At 40.3% G+C, this 22,684-nt stretch overlaps 1 long non-coding RNA gene and 1 pseudogene across 2 annotated transcripts; both read left to right on the plus strand.

Moving 5' to 3' along the window:
• The first annotated feature begins 472 nt into the window (after nucleotides 1-472).
• LOC143558090 (phosphoenolpyruvate carboxylase 4-like) lies at nucleotides 473-18,446 on the plus strand (annotated as a pseudogene). The gene is made up of 21 exons (XR_013139671.1): nucleotides 473-545; nucleotides 1,144-1,324; nucleotides 13,289-13,452; nucleotides 13,530-13,644; nucleotides 13,728-13,805; nucleotides 13,893-13,961; nucleotides 14,044-14,121; nucleotides 14,174-14,275; nucleotides 14,332-14,427; nucleotides 14,511-14,652; nucleotides 14,716-14,832; nucleotides 14,932-15,002; nucleotides 15,249-15,455; nucleotides 15,553-15,678; nucleotides 15,765-15,866; nucleotides 15,944-16,090; nucleotides 16,175-16,273; nucleotides 16,379-16,467; nucleotides 16,565-16,691; nucleotides 16,770-16,976; nucleotides 17,617-18,446. The product of XR_013139671.1 is annotated as a phosphoenolpyruvate carboxylase 4-like (transcript).
• Nucleotides 18,447-18,492: 46 nt separating this feature from the next.
• LOC143558080 (uncharacterized) lies at nucleotides 18,493-19,275 on the plus strand. The gene is made up of 2 exons (XR_013139669.1): nucleotides 18,493-18,794; nucleotides 19,094-19,275. It is a non-coding gene; the product is annotated as an uncharacterized LOC143558080 (long non-coding RNA).
• Nucleotides 19,276-22,684: the final 3,409 nt, after the last annotated feature.

Genomic DNA, 22,684 nt, shown 5'->3' on the forward strand with positions numbered 1-22,684 from the left:
AATAGCAGTGCTCTTAAGAATCATTTTCCTTTATATTATTATCACATTTTTTTAGTTAAAAGCATGTCTAAAAGATTACACCCCTTCAATCATTACATTTTAAGACACATCACACATATGATTACATGAGATTTATTGTAGAAACACGGATGCCCTTACAACGCTTCACCATGCCCGGAGAATGATTTGTGGGCTTTATCCACCTCTATAATGCCCATTAGTTTTTTTTATCTTTTTTTCAAACTACAACTTTCATTAAAAAAGACGAACTAACAAGAAACTAGACAAAAAACAAACAACAAATTAAAAATAAAACTTAAATCAATCTTTCAATTTATAGAGCTTTAACCGAATACCTATTTTTAATCCATAAGTATACTAATGGTTTAACACTTTAATGTCTTCCATAATGTCCATTAGTGTTATGTCCTTTAATCAATTCAACTTAATCCCTCAATCAATCCATAAGCAAATGGCCATTAAAAAAAAGAAAATAATCATTAAGCAAATGAATCTTTTTAGACACAATCTATCCATCACTTATGGTATGGTGTTTTTTAGTGGAAACCCAAGTTTAATCCTCACTTGTCTCACTTTTGATAGATTATGACAATAAAAAATTTGAGCTAGGCCTTATGCAAGGTTGTCAGTTAAAATCCTGAGCCCACCCAGGATTTAGTCTCATAATGTGTTACACCATAGAATTTTTTTTGTGTGGTGGTACAACAATTATCAAGTGGCAGTTGACAGTATGTTTTCCTGGGGAAACATTAAAGCCAAACTGTAAAACTAGCGTGAGTTTAGTTAAAACAACATAGCCTGATCACAGTAAAATAACGAGAGTCAGAGCACGATAAATCACTGGTTAAAAAGGACAAAAGAAAACATACTAAAATCTAGAAATATACGGAAGCATAATTGCATTTTGTAATCAACGGACCTTCCAAAGAAAAAATGAACGGAAATTCAAATAATATAATAATCACACCACAGAATAAAAGACCAGCAAATCAGGTGATTCACCTCACCAGCCCCACGGGTCCCACCATCCTCCGTTAATCCCGTGACACCTGTCACACATTGTTATATCCTTCAAATATCAAAACCAACCACCACACTGTGATCACACTACTACACATTCAGTTCAATCGCCGTTAACGGTTATTTTAACGGAGAAGATGACGGACGATATAGCGGAGGAGATTTCGTTTCAGACTTATGACGATGATCTCGGACTTCTGTTTAGTCTTCTTCACGACGTTCTTCAACGAGAAGTCGGTCCGTTTATTACGGAGAAGATTGAGCGACTCGTACTCTCTCTCAGGTAGTGGTTTTATGAGTGTACGATATGTTATACGCGCTGTACGTGTTTAGTTTTCTGTTAGATTGTGGTTCTCCGTTAGGTTTTCATGTGCTTAGAGAAATTGATATGATGTGTAGCGTAAGTTGATGTTTATTGAGCTGTGATTTGTATTAGGTGATGATGATTAGTGATTTTGCAGTTTGATTGATCGGAAACGTGTTATTGTTTGATCAGAGAGTGAAATTTGACAATATTTGAACTCGTACTCTCGCTTAGGTAGTATACGACTGTATGTATCTTACTTGAACTCGTACTCTCTCTCAGGTAGTGTTATACGTGCTATACGTGTTTAGTTTGCTGTTAGATTGTTGTTTTCCGTTAGGTTTTCATGTGGTTAGAGAAACTGATATGATCAGTGGCTGAAGAAACACTAACCGGACCCCGGTTAGATTACTGGTAATCTGGGGGTTAGGATGATGTTTCCCACGAGGGGTTAGACCCTTGGAAGATGGTTCTTCTGATAACCTGCAAAACAGACACCGTGAGCTCGTCACTGAGAAGGGGGGGTTCCTCCTTGTGACCACCCTCCGGCGTGAGAATCAGACTAGATTGCTCTTTAAATATAAAAGTATATTAAGAGATTGCTAGAGTAAATATCAAATGTATATCTGATACAAGATGATATTAGATGATCATACCATTTGGGGTATTTATAGCCGAAGGTAGGTTTCCAAGGAGGTGTGGCCGGCTGCAACAGTGTTCCTGTTCCACCAACAGTGGCCTACGCACGTGCCCTGCTGGTAGTTGGTGGGTAGGCAGCGGCTGATAGTGACCAGGCCTGCTGTTACTATTCCTTTTCCACCAACTGCCGGTTACGCACGTGGTATGGCAGTAGTTGGTGAGTAGGCAGCGGCTAATAGTGACACAGTACAGGAGCATGCTGCTCGCCATACTGTGGTCAATAAGCTGTCGTATCTTTAGTCAGATCTTTTTCCCATACCTCGTCAGGTACAGTACAGAAGATCTTCCTGTATCGTACGGACTGGCTTATTTGGGCGGGAGTATTCCCCCTCCCGCCCTTGTGCGGGATGGTTCCCGGCTTCGCTCGTTCCTTCAGGTGACACTGAGTGATTGAGAGCTAAGTACCTTGTGCGTGTAGCCTTGCTGCGCGGGTGGCCTTCCCTGATGGCTTGTAACCGAGGCTGCGGGGACAGGCGGAGTCCTTCACCATTGGGAGGCATTTCCTGCGGGACCAGCTTGCGTACTGCGCGTAAGGACGTCACGTCTCTGAGCATGGTTGGTCCTGCGGATCCAGTTGGTCTCTGCGCAGACGTCCCTGTTTAAGGTGAGTCTTGCGGGTCCAACTGGGCTCTGCTGGGACCTACCTCTTCAAGTCCCCCCAGTCCAATGTTCTTCTCATGAGTGTTTAATAAGGTGAGGTGAACTTTTGGACTAAAGCAAAGGGTTTTGAAAAGGGGTGTTTTAAGGTTTTCCATGGGGATTCTTCCCGCGGAAGTCCTAGTGTCACTTGCAGAAATTCCCGACTTTTCTGCTTGATCCTTGGGTATGATGCGGGTAGGTCTGTAACCTCCTCGCAAGTCAGGAGCGTTGAGTCCCACTTGTGCAGATTCTCCATGAGGTTTTGGTAGTTCTGAGCATAGTGATCAATTATGTTACAACTACCAGTTCCATCTTGGAGTTTCGAACAATATAGTTGTCAACGGTCCCGCTATGCGGGGCTGTTATTTCCGTTTCCGCAAGCATTGCCCAGATCCTTCTTGGTTTCAATTCCCTGCGGAGCGCTAGGTATGTGAAGGGTTTTGCCTTAACACTGTACCCGCACTCGTCTTATGGTTACTTTACTTCCAAGGCATTCCTGGCGTCAATTCCCTGCGGGTGCTAAGTATGTGAAGGGTTTTACCTTAACACTCTACCCGCATCCGTCTTACGGTTACTTGGTTGCCAAGTTAAGGGGTAATTTCCCGCTAAATTTTGAATCTTTTTGAATTATGAAATTCGAAGAGTTGGTGGAAGGATAAGAACAGTCCAAACCTCTGAAACGTCGTGCGACAGTTTCTTCTGACTGTGTCAGGACGTGCAGGAAGTTATGGTGACGTGACAGCACATGGTCATTCCAGTCCACTTTTCAGGCGCGTGGGCGCGATTTGTCAAGCGCGTAGCCGCGAAATTACTGGCACACGTACTTGTGACAGCTGTTGCTAGCTTGCTTTTTGCCACGCGTCACAGTTTCATTGCACCCTCGGTTTCTCTCTCTTCCGCATTAAATTCACCGCATTAATTGCGATTACTATATAAAGGGAAAAGGGCTCTTTGTAATCTACACTTTTCACTCTTCATCTCTTCCTCTTAGCGATTTCTGGCAAATACTCTCTTGTTCAGGGTAGCATTTTCCCGAAATCGTTTTCTTCTTTCTGCAAGATGTCTTCTCATGAAGCTGAGGCTGTAGCTGACGACCGGAGTACTGCTGGCGAGTGCCAGTGTGCTCTGCCCGGCGATCAGTACCGGTATATTGTCAGGAAGTTCATGCTCGATCATCTCGAGCCTGAGTTTCCTGAATCTCATCAGACCGTGTACGATGCCCCCCGAGGCAAGATCGGGGTTTATGCTGCATTCTTTATCTATGAGAATCTTAGATTCCCATTGACAAAGTTTGTTTACCGTGTCCTTGAGAGGCACGGTGTTCATTTGACTGAGCTTCATCCGATGGCGATTGCCAAGATCCGGCACTTCGAGTGGGTGTGCCGGATTTTGGGCATCGAGCCCCATGTGGACCGCCTGATGACCTTCTATACCTGGAGGTGCATCCAGGGGTGGTATTCATTGACAACCCGTATCAAGGGTTTGAAGATTTGCGACACCGAGCGCAGTCTTCGCGCGTGGAAGCAGGAATTCTTCTACATTTCTGCCCGCGCCATCCCCCTTGCCATGAAGTTCAAAAATGGCCAAGCTATTCCGAGCCTTCACGCCGTCAACTATCAGGAGGCGGAATGGTTTTCGAAGATATCCCGGGTCCACTCTCCGGTTTACCGGTTTGCGGAGTCCGGGATGGTCATACTCGGGATGAGCCGGGTGTGGAAGGAGGCTGATGCGCGGAAGATCCCAATCGTCCTCGAATACGGTTCGAACTCTGTCCCTTACGGTATGCTCCATTTCTTTTTGTTTTGACTCATAATTTCTTCTAACCTGTTTCTTCTTTCAGAGGGGAACAATTTGGAGTCGCTCCTGTATCCGCGGGAAGCTGGCGGTCCCGCGCGGATGGGTACTCGTGCCTAAGACGAGGGCGAGTTGCCCATCCTGGAACAAACGGCGGATCAGTTTGTGGAGGTCTATCCGCTGGGCCACGAGATCCTGAGCCACCGGCGGCCAGGTAAGGCGATATTCTTCCCTTACTCCCTCAATGCTGTACCTGCTGCTGGAATTCCTGACCTGTCTTCTTCTGAGGAATCCTCAGATGCTCCTCCGTTGGTGCGGAAGAAGGCTGCCGGCGGGAAAGGGAAGGAGAAGGCCTCCACAGCTGATCCGGTGGTTCTATCTGACTCCGAGTCAGATAGTCAATCGGTGGCGGGGAACCCCGGTGGTGAGAAGACTACTGCTCCGGAGGCTACGGCTGTTACCTCCGGAGAACCAGCGACGACGACGGTGACCGGTACCAAGAGGCCGGCTCCATCGGGTTCCTCCCCGCCCGTCCATACGTTCAAGCTCAAGAAAACCCGTAAGTACAATCATAATTTTTCTGTAGATTTATCACTTCATAAATTTAACACTTTCTTTTTTACGCAGGCGTGGATGTTGACGCATTCCAGGGTGGAGCGCAGAGGAGTACCTCCCCGCCAATTATGGTAGGCTCGGTCAGCCTTCCTGAGGCGACGACCCAGGCGGCTTCTGCGCCTGTATCCACTGGTTCAGTTGCTCACTCCTTTGAGCCGACTGTTCCAGTCGAGATGACGTCACCGCCGGCGGTGAGTGCAATTTTTACAGCATCCTTCACCGAGCCGGCGGTTACGTTTGCCGCGGATTCCGCGACGGCAACCACGGCGGCGATCACGGCGGCGACCACGACGGCTGCTACAATGCCCCCGCCACCGGCAACGACGGCCGGACCATCAGGTACACGCGGGGCTTTACGCCAATCTTTGTCACCTTCCCATCTGCCTGACCTTTTGGACGGATTTCCTTTAGGTTCAGGTGATGGGTTTGGCGGCTATCGGCCTGCCATTGACCCTACAGGTGCGTAGGGTTGTTTTGGCCCTTATATTTTTTATCATCTTTTCCTAGCTGCTTTTGTTTCTTTTGCAGTCTCGGATTCCAATGAAGTGTATGTTCCACGATGGAACATCCGCCGAGGAACAACCCTTCGCACCCCTGTGGAGTGCGTGGACTGGGCTCGCCACGCTGCTCCTCATGGTGCTTTGGGGGAAGCCATGGTTAGCTACCAGGAGGGTAGGCTATCCAATGAGCTTCGGGTTCTCCTGGCCCGGATGCAGCCACGCGTCGAGCTGCTTTGTCGTGAAAACGACAAGTTGAAAGCAGCTCGCGCCAAGGAAGTATCTGAAACGCGGGCTCTCCGGGAGGAGAACCGACAGCTGGCCGCAGCTGCCGCAGACAAAGAGAAGGCCTTCAAGGCCCTCGAGGTTGAGGTTCAAGCGCGACTCGAGGCCCGCTCCAAGGCTGCCCAAGCTGTTAATGAACAGCTTCGGCTGGCTAAGGAGACTGCAAGGAACGCAACCGAGAGGGCCACCAAGGCTGAAGCCGTTGCTGAGCCCTTACGCGTGGAGAATGAGGAGCTCAAGGCCAAATTGGAGGCTCTCCAACGTGCTCATGATGCCTTGGCGATGGAAGATGCCAAGAAACTCCAGGAAATCCTGGACCAGAGGGGGGTACTTGACCACACCGAGCGGAAGCTTAAGGGCGTCGAAGAGGCTGCCGCAAAGGAAGTGCTACTTGCCAACCTTAACAAAAGCGAAGCCGAACGCGCCTGCAAAGAAGCTCAAGCTACCCTCCAATGGCTTCTTCGAGAAGCGTTGCCTCAGGTACGTTTAGCTTTGTCTTCACGCTTTCCTTTATAAAATAAAAAGGTTCTAAGACTTGTATATTTTTCTTTGTAGGTTGTGTGTCGGGTCTTTTCAGAGACCTCTTACGACGATGCTATGAGCGCAGCCCTCAACGCTTCTCACGAGGATGGGGAAAAGGCCGGCTTCCTGCTTGGTCTAGGGTTCGTTGAGAGAGGCTTCCCGCCTTCCAACTTCCCTTTATTCGATGTGGATACCGAAGCTGTTTATGACCAAACAGTGAACCAATACGCCGCCTTCCCGCATCCAGTGGTGAAGAAGGTGAACGAAGTAGCTGCTGCTGATGATGGGTTAGCTGTCCTCAAGGCTTTCCTCGAACCACCCCGTTCCTCGGACGGAGCGGGTCCAAGTGGAAGCGGCCCTGAAGCTTGATCCTGAAGATCCCTTCCCACTGCTAGGATAGCTTTGTATAGATTTATTCTTTTAGGCAGGTAGTTACCCGGCTATTCTTGTAATATATCATTGTGAAATATAAATCTTTTTGCGTATAAGATTGTTATTTCCTTCTTTGGGTTCCTTGCTTTATAAACTTATGACTTGCATACTTAGTTTAGATTAGCAATTTTCCAAGTATTTAGAATAAGTTAACCTGTGAACGTGGTTGATAAGGGTTAAAGTTTCGCTTCCTTTCGTGATTGTGCGGGTAGAACCGTCACTTGCACTTAGTAGGATGGCTAAACTTTAACCTTCATCTGACATGCGTGTAGTTTTTTCTCATTCTTGAGGATAAGTTAACCTTTGAACGTGGTAGATTTTAGGTGTGAAGTTTTGCTTCCTCTTTCGTGATTGTGCGGGTAGAACCGTCACTTGCACTTAGTAGGATGGCTAAACTTTAACCTTCATCTGACCTGCGTGTAGGTTATCCTCATCCTTCTGAGAGCAAAACTTTTGAACTTTTCGACGCGCGGTTGCCAATAGGTTAGTGCAGTTTCCTTTCATGATTCATGCGGATAGACCGGCAATTTCATTTAATGGGATAATTGAACTCTTCCCCTTCAACTGGCCCGCGTGAAGGTTTGTCACGTTATTGGGTTTGTGCGGGTAGGACCGCCTTCCCACGCAACGACTTCACATAATGTAAATGCCGTCACCGGTGTTGCATAGTTTAACCGTTCGACGCGCGGTTGTTGATAGGTTTTTGTTCAGTTTCCTCATTATGATTCGTGCGGATAGACCGGCACTTTCATTTTTGGGTGCTGAACATTTTACCTTCAACTGTCCTGCGTGAAGGTTTTTCTCTGTTACTGGGTTTGTGCGGGTAGGACCGCCTTCCCACGCAACGACTTCACGTAATGTGAATGTCGTCATTAGTGTTCAAAAAAGTAAAATCATCAGCTTCGATGTTCTAAAGAGAATCATTTCCATTAGAAGTGGCTCTTGGCCTTTTCTTTACAAATTGGAATTGATTTACATGCAAACTGTGTGAATGAGCTCCCTTCCATGTTGTTGGGATGGGAGTGCCATCGAGCCGATACGCACCAGGTTCGGGATCTCGTTCTTTACGCAGCATGTAGTCTCGACATTGAAGCTGGAATTTTTATTCGTGTTTTCCCCAGCTGGGGTCCTACACGCACCCGCCTGCTCAGCCTTTATTGCGCCACGAGGTGCGCGAGCGTCCCATCTCTGACAAATGCTTCGACCATGTCTTTTACGTCTATGCATTCTTCAGTGTTGTGGCCTTTTGTCTTGTGAAAGTCACAGTATTTGCTCCGATCAGCATCGTGACGATGTCGGATTATTGGAGGCTTTGGCCACGGGAGCTCTTCCGTGGCGAATATCTCAGTGACGCTTTTAGTGAGTGGCGTCCATCTGGAGTTCCGGTGCGGCTGTCCATTATTCCTTCCGCCCAATCTATGTTGCAAGCCGGATGAGGTGTCAAAGTTTACCCTTGACTGCCAAATACCTAGCTTCCGCTTTTTATTTAGTCGGGCGGTGAGGACGTTGTCTTCTCTCGTCTTCTGAGTGTAGAGATTTGTGCTCTGTGGGAGATCTCTACCCAGTTGCTTCTTCGTTTCCGCATAGCGTTTTGCTGCTGTCATGATGGCATCCCATGTGGATGGCATGCCATCTTTACCCGTTAGGGTGCGGATAAGCTCTGGGTCATGTGCGCCCTGGATGAAGGCAGCGCGAACAAGATCTTCGCTGATATTGCCCAAACTTAGCTTCTTTGAGTTGAAGCGAGTGATGAAGTTTGGCAGAGATTCATCCTCTTCCCGTATGCATTTGAGGATTGTCCATTGCTCCTCGGTATACTTCCGTTGTTGGCTGAAGTTTTGGCTAAACTTCTGTTGGAAGTCTGCCCAATCGTAGATGTGGTTGACCGGTAGACGATCGAACCAAGCTCTAGCAGCCCCAACCAGCGTCATTTGGAACATGTAACACCACGTGGGTTCCGTCAAATTGCTGACGGTTGCCCCCGCTATGAACCTGTTCAAATGATCGTCTGGATCAGATATACCGTCATATGTGCCTATGTTAGGCATTTGTTTGGCACTCTTTGGGGCGATTGCTTCCGCAATGTCCCTTGCAAATTTGGACGTTCCCGCATTTGCAACGTTTGGTCTGAACGTTTTGGAGAAGTCTCGTGGACTTCCACCTGTGCTTTTTGGTTTGAAGGCTTGTCCAAAATGCCTTTTTGGTTGGGATTCCGTTTCCTTACGCTTCCCTTTTGCCCTATGGCGAGGGTTCGCGTCGGAGTCGGATTCCTCCGAGTCATCCTCCCAGTATTCGAATTCGTCGGCCTGTTGTACGGAACGCAAGCGTTCGTCCAACTCAGCCTGGAATTCCTTTTGTCGTGCCTCCGCCCATGCCTTAACTTCATCGAGAGTCTGGTGGGGGAGTCTTCGTTTCTCAACCTGGGTATCAGTGAATCCCAGTAGGCGATCATTTACTGCACTTGCCCCAGCTTGAGTAACTGGGGTAGTGTTCGTAAAATTTACTTCACTTGCCCCGGCTTGGGTAACCGGGGTAGTGTTTGTAAAAACTGTGTTGCCGGTATTCCCCCCAGTAGCTGGGGTTGTGGTTACCGGAATTTCTCTAACCATCTTAGAAGTTTGAAAAAACTGAAGAAAAATAAAGTTCTAGCTTTATGCACGGATGGCGCCAATGAAGAAACACTAACCGGACCCCGGTTAGATTACTGGTAATCTGGGGGTTAGGATGATGTTTCCCACGAGGGGTTAGACCCTTGGAAGATGGTTCTTCTGATAACCTGCAAAACAGACACCGTGAGCTCGTCACTGAGAAGGGGGGTTCCTCCTTGTGACCACCCTCCGGCGTGAGAATCAGACTAGATTGCTCTTTAAATATAAAAGTATATTAAGAGATTGCTAGAGTAAATATCAAATGTATATCTGATACAAGATGATATTAGATGATCATACCATTTGGGGTATTTATAGCCGAAGGTAGGTTTCCAAGGAGGTGTGGCCGGCTGCAACAGTGTTCCTGTTCCACCAACAGTGGCCTACGCACGTGCCCTGCTGGTAGTTGGTGGGTAGGCAGCGGCTGATAGTGACCAGGCCTGCTGTTACTATTCCTTTTCCACCAACTGCCGGTTACGCACGTGGTATGGCAGTAGTTGGTGAGTAGGCAGCGGCTAATAGTGACACAGTACAGGAGCATGCTGCTCGCCATACTGTGGTCAATAAGCTGTCGTATCTTTAGTCAGATCTTTTTCCCATACCTCGTCAGGTACAGTACAGAAGATCTTCCTGTATCGTACGGACTGGCTTATTTGGGCGGGAGTATTCCCCCTCCCGCCCTTGTGCGGGATGGTTCCCGGCTTCGCTCGTTCCTTCAGGTGACACTGAGTGATTGAGAGCTAAGTACCTTGTGCGTGTAGCCTTGCTGCGCGGGTGGCCTTCCCTGATGGCTTGTATCCGAGGCTGCGGGGACAGGCGGAGTCCTTCACCATTGGGAGGCATTTCCTGCGGGACCAGCTTGCGTACTGCGCGTAAGGACGTCACGTCTCTGAGCATGGTTGGTCCTGCGGATCCAGTTGGTCTCTGCGCAGACGTCCCTGTTTAAGGTGAGTCTTGCGGGTCCAACTGGGCTCTGCTGGGACCTACCTCTTCAGTGGCGGACCCAGGATTTTTTGTCAATGGGGTCCCAATTTTTTCGGTTTACAAAATTTCCGGGTCGGTCGTTATTTGGGTTGGGTCGAGACGAGGAACATAATAAAACACGAAAATATGGTGTCATTGAAAACGAGTAAGTAGAAAGAATATAGATTAGAAACTAGATAGAACATACACTTTTAATTCATTTTTATTCATGCCCGAAAAACATAAGCGTAAGCTATATATATATGGTCTTACGTAAATAACCAAGACATGAAAAACTAACTCTTACACAAATAAATTATTAAGTATAATATACATACACAAGATAAATAATTTAAGAATATGTAAAACCCATGTTTTCATTATATATGTTGCATGGTTATAATGGTTACATGGGATAAACTAAAGAAAAAACACAAATACCCTAAGTAAATAACTAATATTGACTAGGATATTAAAAAAACTGGGTATGGTGAGGCTTGAACCTGCAACCTCCCAAAGAAAAAACAAGGGACTTTCCACTAGACTAGTTCAATCTTAATAGTATGGGTTCCATATCGTCTAAGTAATTTTTAAAAAACATTGGTGTCCCGAGACCCCGATGGGAACTATGTGGGTCCGCCCCTGGATATGATGTGTAGCATATATTGATGTTTATTGAGCTGTAATTTGTATTAGGTGATGATGATTAGTGATTTTGCAGTTTGATTGATCGGAAACGTGTTATTGTTTACCCGGAGAGTGAAATTTGACGAAATTTGAACTCGTACTCTCGCTTAGGTAGTATACGACTGTACGTATCTAACATGAACTCGTAATCTCGCCCATGTGATGTGATTGACGTTACTGTTTTCGGTGATTAGAGGAATTGATGTGATGTGTAGCATGAATCGATCGAGCTGTTATGATATGTTGATGTTTACTGAGCTATAATTTGTTTTAGATTATTTAGATTATTGTTTAGTTTGCTGTTAGATTATTTTTTTCTGTTAGGTTTTCATGTAATTGTTAGTTTGTTATGTTTTCGGTGATTAGAGAAATTGATATGATGTGTAGAGTAAATTGATGTTTATTGAGCTGTAATATGTATTAGGAGATGATAATTTTGCAGTTTAGTTAATCGGAGAGTGAAATTTGATGAAATTTGAACTCGTATTCTCTCTCAGGTAGTTTAAGACTATGCGTAACTTAAGGTTTTCATGTGATTGTTAGTTTGTTACTGTTTTTGTTGATTAGAGAAATTGATGTGATGTGAAGCGTGAATTGATCGAGCTGTTATTATATGTTAATGTTTACTTAGCTGTAATTCACTAATTTGTATTAGGAGATGATATTTGCAGTTTATGAGTATACGATTTTATGTATACCTTACATGCTGAGTTTGCTCTTTGATTATTGTTCTCTGTTAGGTTTTCATGTGACTGTTAGTTTGTTACTGTGCTCGTTGATTGGAGAAATTGATGTGATGTGTGGCGTGAATTGATCGAGCTGCTATGATATGTTGATGTTTATTGAGCTGTAATTTGTATTAGGAGATGATGATTTTGCAGTTTGTGAGTATATGATTATACAGACACCTTACGTGTTTAGTTTGCTGTTCGGTTGTTGTTTTCTGTTAGGTTTTTATGTGATTGTTAATGCCTTTGTTGATTCAAGGAATTGATGTGATGTGTAGCGTGAATTGATCGAGATGTTATGATGTTTTGAGGTTTACTGAACTGTAATTTGTATTAGGAGATGATAATATTGCCGTTTGATTGATCAGATTCATGTTATTGTTTGATCGAAGAGTGAAATTTGGCAAAATTTAAATACGTACTCTCTCTCAATAGTTCACGACTATACATACATCTTACATGTTCGGTTTGCTCTTCGATTGTTTTTTTATGTTAGGTTTATATTGATTGTTAGTTCGTTAGTATTTTCATTGATTCGTGAAATTGATGTGATGTGTAGTGTAGATTGATCGAGCTGTTTTGTTAGTGTTTTCGTTGATTGGAGAAACATGACTGGTAGTTGTACAGTACAAGTATGCGAATGCTTATAGAAGTTTGTAGAATGGTAATTATGCATTACACATCTATCTGTCTAACAAGTTAGAACTCGGAATGTGTTTTCGGTAGCAGATTTCAGCTTGTTGATTGTGTGGATTGATATTTTATAGTCGCTTCATATACTAGTTCCTAAAATTATATGAAACTATATCTAAATAAAGCAGTTGAATAGATTAATAGAAAGTTAAGAAAATTAGAAGAATGAATATGATCTCAATGTATTGACTTAACTATTAAAAACTAATTAGTAAAGTATAATACATGACCTGTATTCATAGTAACAGGGAGTACAAATTAAACAGAACAAGTCAAAAGATTGCATGAAAGTCAGCTATAAACATTATGGGATAATATTAATAAAAAAAGTAGGTAGCAAATTACTTAAACTTAGAATCAAGTACACTCATTACAAACTAAGAAAATCTTTTGCGGTTCAATCCTAGTTGTGTAGATGAGCAATTTAATTATGTGACAATGTATTTTCTGCAATTTGATCTAACGACTAGCATTGAATACAGCTGATTCTCCTACTTATATATGTTATAATTTGGAAAGAAATGTGTACTTGTACAGTTGTACTTTAAAGATCAAGAATATGCACAGGTAATTATAATATATGCGTCTTACAAGAAAGGCAATTCTTGTATTTATATTCGGATTTTAAAAACCCTGTTCTAATTCTTATTTATGATATTGTACTTTTATTTTGCTATCTGCGATGTAAAATAGTAATGGTCATAAAGTTGATTTGGATGGAAACTTGTGATTTAATTGTAGAGTGCATGTCTTATAAGAGCAGCTGGGATTGAGGGTACAGCAGAGGTTTTAGAGAAGCAACTGGCTTCTGAGTTATCAAACTTGACACTAGAGGAACCCTTGATGCTTGCTAGAGCTTTTAGTCATTTTCTTAGCTTAATGGGTATTGCTGAAACTCATCACAGGTAATCCATCCTTCAATATTGGTATTATTAAAGCTTTAATCAAATTTTCAACTGACAAAATATATATTTTATTGCAGGTCTTGTAAGACAAGGAATGTGGCACAGGCCTCAAAATCATGCGATGATACTTTTAATAACCTGATTCAAAGTGGGCTTTCTCCAGATGTGCTTTATGACACTGTATGCAATCAGGTATGATTTTTGAATTTTTAACATTTGTTATAGATAGTTGGAGTATTTGTATTTTCTATATAAACTTTATGACTACCTTATAGGCAGTAGAGATAGTCCTCACTGCACATCCTACTCAGATCAACAGGCATACTCTTCAATATAAGCACATTAGAATTTCTGTAAGTTGTTTGATCATTTGTTGAGATAAAGTTTTGGTTACATTATTATTTAAAGGTAATATGATTTTTATTTGTTGATTTTTACAGCATTTGTTAGAAGTTAATGACCGCAAGGATCTTACACAGGAAGATCAAGATGCTCTAATAGAAGATTTGGTGCTCTTTTGCAGATTCTGTAGAGTAGAAGCAAAAATTACCAAGCCATTTTGTAAATAATTTTCAATATTTAATTTTATAGGTGAGAGAGATAACTTCTATATGGCAGACAGATGAACTTAGACGCCACAAGCCTACACCAGTAGACGAAGCTAGATCCGTTAAAGTTAAATAATTTAAATTCATATTTGGATACTTTTAAAGATACAAAGTTACTTATTATTTATGTAAAATCAGGATTAAATTATGTTGAACAGTCCCTTTGGAAAGCCATACCTCATTACTTGCGCCGTCTCAGCAATGCGCTAAAGAAGGTATATTTTCCTGACTTCTATTATATAAATATTATATAAATTTTTTTTACTTCCAGCATACCGGGAGACCACTTCCTTTAACATGCACACCAATGAGATTTGGATCCTGGATGGGTGGTGATCGAGATGGAAATCCTAGTGTCACTGCAAAGGTGACATTTCAGATTCTATAAGTGAACAAATTCATTTTCTGTAATAATATTATTATAACATTTATCTAATATTAATTGTGCAGGTAACAAGAGATGTATCTCTTTTATCAAGGTGGATGGCGATTGATCTTTACACACGTGAAGTTGACAACCTCAGATTTGAGCTTTCTATGAACCAATGTAGCAATAGCTTGTCACATTTGGCACATGATATTACTAATAAAGGTCTGGTTTATTTGTTTTCTTGTTAGTTCTTGTTATTAAACTAAGCTTATATATACTTTTTAGAAAATTCAGAAGAGGATTGGCACATGAGATTGAACAATACATCAAAGCATCATAGCCATCATGTTCATGGCCTACCTACACAACTTCCAGCTCAAGCTGATGCACCCTCTTGTACAGGTTAAAACATTAGCCAATAAGTTGATTTAATTTAACACTATGAAGTAATATAGTCGTATATTTATATTAGAAACTTATACCTTTTTACTGCTTTTATAGAATGCAATGAAGTGCAATCTCATTATCCCCGCTTAGATGTTCCTGGGAAGTACAAACCCCTGAAAATCAAGGTAAAAAACTTTTTTAGTCCATCTTTTGGAACTGTTACAGAAATTATGTATTATGGTTACTAGTGTAACATTGTTACGATAGTAATTTAAGTCATTCCAGAAAACTATTCAAAAGGTTGTTTGCATCAAATATAGGCTTTTAGTCACATTTAACCTGTTTGACCCTTTCTCCATTTAGATGTTTTTTTCTATTTGACCCATTTTATATGTTTGAGATGAAAAACATCAATATTTCACTATGAGCAGGTTAATTCATCCCAAAGTTCAAGAGAAGTTAATTTTAAAGCAAATGTAGACAGAAACGGATCTAATAAAGTCACTATTCAACAACCTCTTACACCAAGATCTTCACAAGCCGGTAACTCCAGCTTCCAGAAGCTTCTTGAACCAAGCATCCCTCAGAGATCTGCCATTTCTCCCTATAGAATTGTCCTCGGGGACGTAAAAGATAAGGTAATGTTAAGTGACGCGTTTATGATTAAAGACACTTTTAAATGAAATATTTAGATATCAAGAATTAGCCACTAAATTTCCGTATTATATATACCAGCTTATGAACACTCGTAGACGGTTAGAGCAGCTTCTAGAAGGTCTACCTTGTGATCAGGAACCTGGTGATTACTATGATACGCCAGATCAGCTATTGCAACCACTCATGTTGTGCTATGAATCTTTGGTAGTATACACTATACATGATCACTGACAAATGTATATCTGTTTTTAGGGTAGACTTATGCATAACTAACTCTTTAACTCTCACAGCAATTGTGCGGGTCAGGAATTCTAGCAGACGGACAACTTGCTGATCTAATAAGAAGAGTTTCGGTCTTTGGGATGGTACTGATGAAACTTGACCTCCGTCAGGTTCGTTTTGTTTCATATATAATATATAAATAAACCGTCACAATTCAATTTAATAATTTATAACTGACGCGTAACAGGAATCGGGCAGACATTCAGATACACTTGATGCGATTACCAAATATCTTGGTATGGGAACATATAGTGAATGGGATGAAAAAAAGAGACTACAGTTTCTAACTAAAGAGCTAAAGAGTAAGAGGCCTCTGGTCCCATCAACGATAGAGGTAACAAATAAGAGACACCATATTTTACTGATATGATCACTGTTATTATTATATTATTGTTTTTTTCTTGAAATGATCTATTAGGTTTCTCCTGAAGTTAAAGAAGTTCTGGACACCTTCCGTGTCTCTGCTGAGTTGGGTAGTGACTCCTTAGGAGCGTATGTGATTTCCATGGCCTCAAATGTATGATACACAATAACTGATTAAAAACATGTTAATATATCTTTAAGTTATACATATCTTATTATCTAATTTCATGTTATTTTCTTGATAAATTATACATTATAGGCAAGTGATGTCCTTGCAGTGGAGCTTTTGCAGAAAGATGCTCGTCTTGCTGTTGCAGGAGAAAAAGGAAAACCATGTCGTGGTGGAACGTAAGGCTGCCATTTGTATTTTTTATATAAATACATATATGTGTGTATATGTGATAATAATTATGTTCTGACATTAAATTATGATTCACTTAAATAGGTTACGGGTGGTTCCTTTGTTTGAAACTGTGAGAGATCTGAGATCAGCTGGTGCAGTGATACGGGAACTATTATCGATTGATTGGTATAAGGACCACATTATAAAGAATCATAATGGACACCAAGAGGTATGTTATTGCTCTTTTGGAAGCAAGGGAAAATTAGTTAAATTTAAAACATTAATGAGTAATGACTAATGTATGCAGGTAATGGTTGGATACTCTGACTCGGGTAAAGATGCAGGGCGTTTTACGGCTGCATGGGAACTTTACAAAGCTCAAGAAGATGTTGTGGCTGCATGCAAAGAGTATGGTATCAAGGTTACTCTCTTCCACGGGCGTGGTGGAAGTATTGGCCGTGGTGGCGGTCCTACACATCTTGCTATTCAGTCCCAGCCACCTGGTTCTGTCATGGTATGTTCTTGAGCCAGTCTATATTTGCTGTATGCCTCTCAATACATCTAAAAGTGGGCCCCTCCTTTCATTATTTGGGCCCTGAGGCCCACTCTACCAAATAGTGGACTAAGACCTGTGCTAGATGCGGCCCAAATAAGCCTATATCTAGGCCCTTTTAACCCGGAAGCCTGATTGAAGTTTATGAAATGCTACCTTTTGAAGTTTGCACAGTGTTATATTAAGAGAAAATCATGAAAATAACATTTTTATAAGCAAGTTACATCTTTTTGGTCATATTAAAACAATTTAACACATAGTTATCAATTATACAATTCTTAGATCGCGTATCTACTTTTACTCACCAAAACCAAAATATTTTTCATTTTGTACGCGAATAATAATAATACATACGTGATTCTATACAAGTATGGCGTTGGTTTAAGTCATTATTAATTGGAAAAGTCTGATACATGAGTAAAAGTAGATACGCCATCTGAAAATGATTGTAATTTATAAATATAACACACCCAAGAATGATTATTGTGTGATTTTCTCTTATATTAATTATTTAATAAGTTTTAATTACTTACTGATATTAATGTAATGTTGCTGCATCTCTACCACCAAATGTCATTTTTGATCCTTTGCTTGAACACAGGGCACACTTCGATCTACCGAACAAGGAGAAATGGTGCAAGCCAAATTTGAGTCACCAGGTATGGCCGTTCGCCAACTTTAAATCTACACAACCGCTGTCCTACTAGCCACCCTTCGTCCCCCGAAACCGCCACGTGACCAAAACTGGCGAAACCTCATGGAAGAAATCTCAAATCTTAGCTGCCAAAGTTACCGTAACACAGTCTACAATAACCCCGAATTCATAACTTACTTCCAAGAAGCCACCCCACAAGCTGAACTCGGACACCTTAACATCGGTAGCCGCCCAACTAGACGAAAATCCTCAGTAGGCATCGGAGACCTCCGAGCCATCCCGTGGATATTCGCATGGACCCAAACCTGGTTAATTCTCCCCACATGGCTCGGAGTCGGAGCTGGTTTAAAAGGAGTTTGTGACAAAGGACAAGTTAATGAACTAAAAGCAGCTTACAAAGAATGGCCATTTTTCCAATCTACAATTGACTTAATAGAAATGGTGGTGGGGAAAACTGATAACTCAATTGCTAAACATTATGATCAAGCACTGGTTCATGAATCGCGTAGAGGTCTCGGTGATGATCTTCGAAAAGAGCTTTCGTCTACCGAGAAATACGTGTTGGTTGTCACAGGACACGACAAGCTGTCCGAGAATAACAAAAGTTTAAGGAAGTTGATCGAGAGTCGGCTTCCGTATCTTAATCCACTCAACATGTTGCAGATTGAGACTTGAAGAGGTTGAGAAGTGATACTGAGAATCATAAACTTAGAGATGCATTGCTTATTACAATCAATGGTATTGCTGCTGGAATGAGGAACAATATATGCTATTAATAAATAATTGTATGGTATCATATGCTCTATTATTAACAAGGGCATCAAAATAATGTAGGATTTTAAGTCACATCTTCTATCTTATAGGAATCTAATGCAAAGTGTTTAGTAAGTATTTTCATTCCTTAAATCCAACTATAAATACAACCACCTATGTGCAAGTGAAACATCAAAGCCAACACTAAAGTCTTAAAAACTAGCTTTCCATCACATCTCAAATAATCAATGGCGTCCATTAAGCTCGAGAAGCCTGTTAAGGAAGCGGCGGCTAAGCCATCGGCCACCAAACCTTCCGCCTCAAAAGTGGCTCCGAAAAAGCCCGCACAACCTCGTGAGCCTAAGAAGAAGGTAATCTACATCTATATCTATACTTTATACTATATAATATCTATAATAAATAAAGATAGATAGATAGTTTATGATTACACGTGTCCCTCTTATCAAATTGAGATTTTAAAGTAAAAGTTTTTTAAGCCTCGCATCTACCGAAATATCTACTTTTACTTCATTCTCAACTAAATAACAAAATATATTATTATTATCATTATTAATAAACGTTATAAAGTTAAATGAAAGCATATATTAAATTTTTTAAAATTATGAATAAAAGTGATCTCATTTTTGGGCATGGTTTAATGGTTATGTAGACATCAGGTGGGAAGAGTTCAGCAACATCAAAGAAATAAGAAGGAAAAGGCTTAGTAGCAGTGAAGTGAAGTGAAGTGACGCTTATAACTATTATGAATTTATGATTACTGATCAGTGGGCCTGTAATCTTGTTCTTATTAGTATATTCTGGATTAATGGAATAAACAAAAGCTTGTAATCAGTGAGCTTTTCCTATTGCATAAGAATTTATTGGAACAGACTTTGAAATAATTAAAATATATCAAAACCGAGTTAATTTATGAAATCAAAGACTTTTAGATATTGGAATTGGTAAACACATAGGCCTACAACTAACTACTCGTATTTATTTACATTGTTATCAATTTAGTGACTGGTGTTGTGGACGACCCATTGTCACATCATCTTAAGGAGGGCTTCACACGCTTATTTATATTGTTATCAATTTAGTGACTGGTGTTGTGGACATGACCCATTGTCACATCATCTTTAGGAGGGCGTTACACGCTTATTTATATTGTTATCAATTTAGTGAGCGGTGTTGTGAACATGACCCATTGTCACATCATCTTAAGGAGGGCGTCACACGCCATTACGCGCTAAAAACTTGAGGGCACTATTGGGCCTTGGCTTAGGCCGCTAGCTCAAGTGATGATAATCGGATATGAACTAAACGAATAACTCTCGATAATATTAATCAGAAAATCATATATCTCAAAATACTTATTACAATATTTCAAACCTTAACTCAATTTTTCTTTAGACAAACATTAACTCGATTGCCCCTATTTATTATTGAATTATATTATTATTATTATTAACTATTATTAGTGTGAGCCCACGGGCCCATCTTAGGTCTCTAGAGTTTGCATTCTGTCTCTATATATTGTAATGCATTATCAAGAAAGAATCAATCCAGTATTTACCATTATCTTACATTTATAAGTTAATTTTAACTTAACTAACAACATACCTAATAACCATAACTTAGTCATTAGGTAACCCATTTAATAACCCTTTTAATTATTGGATTGGGCCAAACAACATTGAGCCAACAATCACCCCCTCAATTATTGTACCCGACTCACCCTCTAATTTTTGAATTGAAATATGTGGGTCTTCAAGTTCACGTTTGTCATCATTTTCTTGATTCTTCCAAGACTTTGTTGATCTCTTGATTCTTCTAAGACTTTCTTGATCTCTTGCAATGTTTATTGGGCTCCACTTATCTTGAACAAACACTTACTTTTTTTTATCTATCCTTGTACGTTTTTCCTTAGACTTGAATTAGGGTTGTAAGTGAACCGGACGTCCGGTGGATGTTTAGTTGTCATTTCGGTAGGAAGTTCATTTATGTTCGTCCATTTAATAAGCGAACCAGACATGGACAAAAAATTTTTGGCCGATAAGCTTAACGGACCAACATGAATAGTGTTCGTGACCATACGTCTGATTACATCCAGTAACGTCCGTTAATAGTATTGTGTATGTTGAAATTCCATTAAGAATGAAGAATATGAAACTTATTTCACGTGAAACAATAGAAATTTTGGATTTTGAAAACCAAAACGTTATATTATGTTAACTGTTAAGTATTTTGGAATTTCATGTGGTACGTGTAACAGTCATCAGTGTTTATGTTAAGTATTTTGATATGTTTATGTTTGTTCGTCCATTAAATTCCATTAGTGTCCATTGATGTTTGTTTGTCCATTAGTGTTCGATTGTCAATTACTGGTCGTTTACAATATTAATGAATGAACACAAACGAACACGAAAAAACTCAATTACTTAATGGACGGGCACGAACACGAATTTTCATTCCGTAGGGTTTTCGTGATCCATGTTTGTCCCACAAAAGCTTAATGGACGAACACGAACAAGGTCTCATCCGGTTCGGTTCGGTCAGCTTACAACCCTATCTTGAATCTTTTCTTTAACCACAACATTATCATATAAATCAAACACAAACTAAACAAGTTAGTCAAATTGGTTTAGTTTCCAAATTATAATATCATCATTTTCTTATTTTCCCCCTTCTTTTTTCTATAATGTTTAGTTAAAACCATTACATTCATGATCTTAGTTAGTGATCATCCTTTCACCTATATCATAGTGTCATGATAATACTTTTTGCTAACCAAAGTCATCACTTCATTTATTTGAAGTTGAACAAAGACTTATCTTTACATTTAATTATCTTCCATAAATGTAAGAAAAAAAATTATAATTAATTTGAGTGTCATTTCTTGGAAGATGTTCATTATAACTCAATATATATTGATCATATTATATTCTCTCCTTCAACCATTTCTAACCGAAACAATGATGAGAAAGAAGATGCGTGTGGAGGTTCTAATCTTGATTTCATTCCTTTTAATCATGTCATTCTCAAGTAAGTATAAATATTAATTAATATTAATCTTAATTCTATTTATGCATGAGAATGGAACGTGGTGGTAATTAGTGTTTGGTTATTTTGTTAAGTGTTAAGTATTTTGGAATTTCATGTGGTACTGTAATGGTCATTAGTGTTTATGTTAAGTATTCTGATATGATCATGTTTTTTACAAAAAAAATTTTCTCTTTCTAACAGACGGGCGTGGTTCAACCTCACCCCCCATGAGATACGCTAGTAAACCAGCAGAAGAGCGAGCACCAAATCCGAAGCATTCACCTCTTCCACCAAAGTGTATGAGGTCAACCCTGGCGTGTACGCACGGATAAAGCTGCATAATGTTTTATAAAGTGAATGTCGTGTTGTTTACCTTGGATTGTTTGTATCATTATCATATGCACTACAACTAGTTATCTATGTTTCCGCATGTATCTTCTATATACAGACCAGACCAGTCATGCTTGTTAGGTTCTGGATTTCGTACGTAAGACTTGGATTGCCTTCTAAATCGTGTAATCACTTTTCGTGTTAAAGTATTTTGCTAGTACTGTACACAAACTGTAGTATGTGAAAATCGGAGTATGAAAGATGATAAAATCACATAAGATGATTCCTTTATATAGGTATTGAACTAACGCACCGTTTCAGTTGGTGGTTACTTACAACATATAATCAAAAGTTTCAAATATTTCCGATAATTAAACCAAAAAATAAATTATAAGATGAAGATGACAAATTAATAGGGTAAAACACCCTAAGAACAACAAATAATATTAACGATTATACTGTTGGTGATAATCAAGAACAAAGTGCTAGTCTTCTTTTACTAGTTATTTTTTTGCAGGAACTTATGCTCTGACTTGTTATTCTTCCGTAATTTTTTAATAATTAAGGTGTTTGGTCAGACCCGAATGCCATGTTGAAGAAATAATTTTGTAGAATATTTTGCATTTGTAACAAAATTCTTGATAGCAAAATTCTGTATTTGTATAAACTATAAATTAGTTCTATTTTTGTGAAAAAATAAATAAATTCTAGATTTATGGCAACATCTTTTTTTTTTTAATAATTGTTTTTTGAAGCTATAAGATTCACATCCGAAGTCAGGATCTAACAACTTTAATGCTATAACACATATCAGCAATTATCATGTCATCATCTATAATACTAACATAATTCAATTGCTCAATTTTAAACGACAAAAAAAACAAAT

This window comes from Bidens hawaiensis, unplaced genomic scaffold (genome assembly GCF_021521415.1).
Source record: "Bidens hawaiensis isolate Kalapana, Puna unplaced genomic scaffold, B.hawaiensis_p1.1 tig00019321_1, whole genome shotgun sequence".
NCBI lineage: Eukaryota > Viridiplantae > Streptophyta > Magnoliopsida > Asterales > Asteraceae > Bidens > Bidens hawaiensis.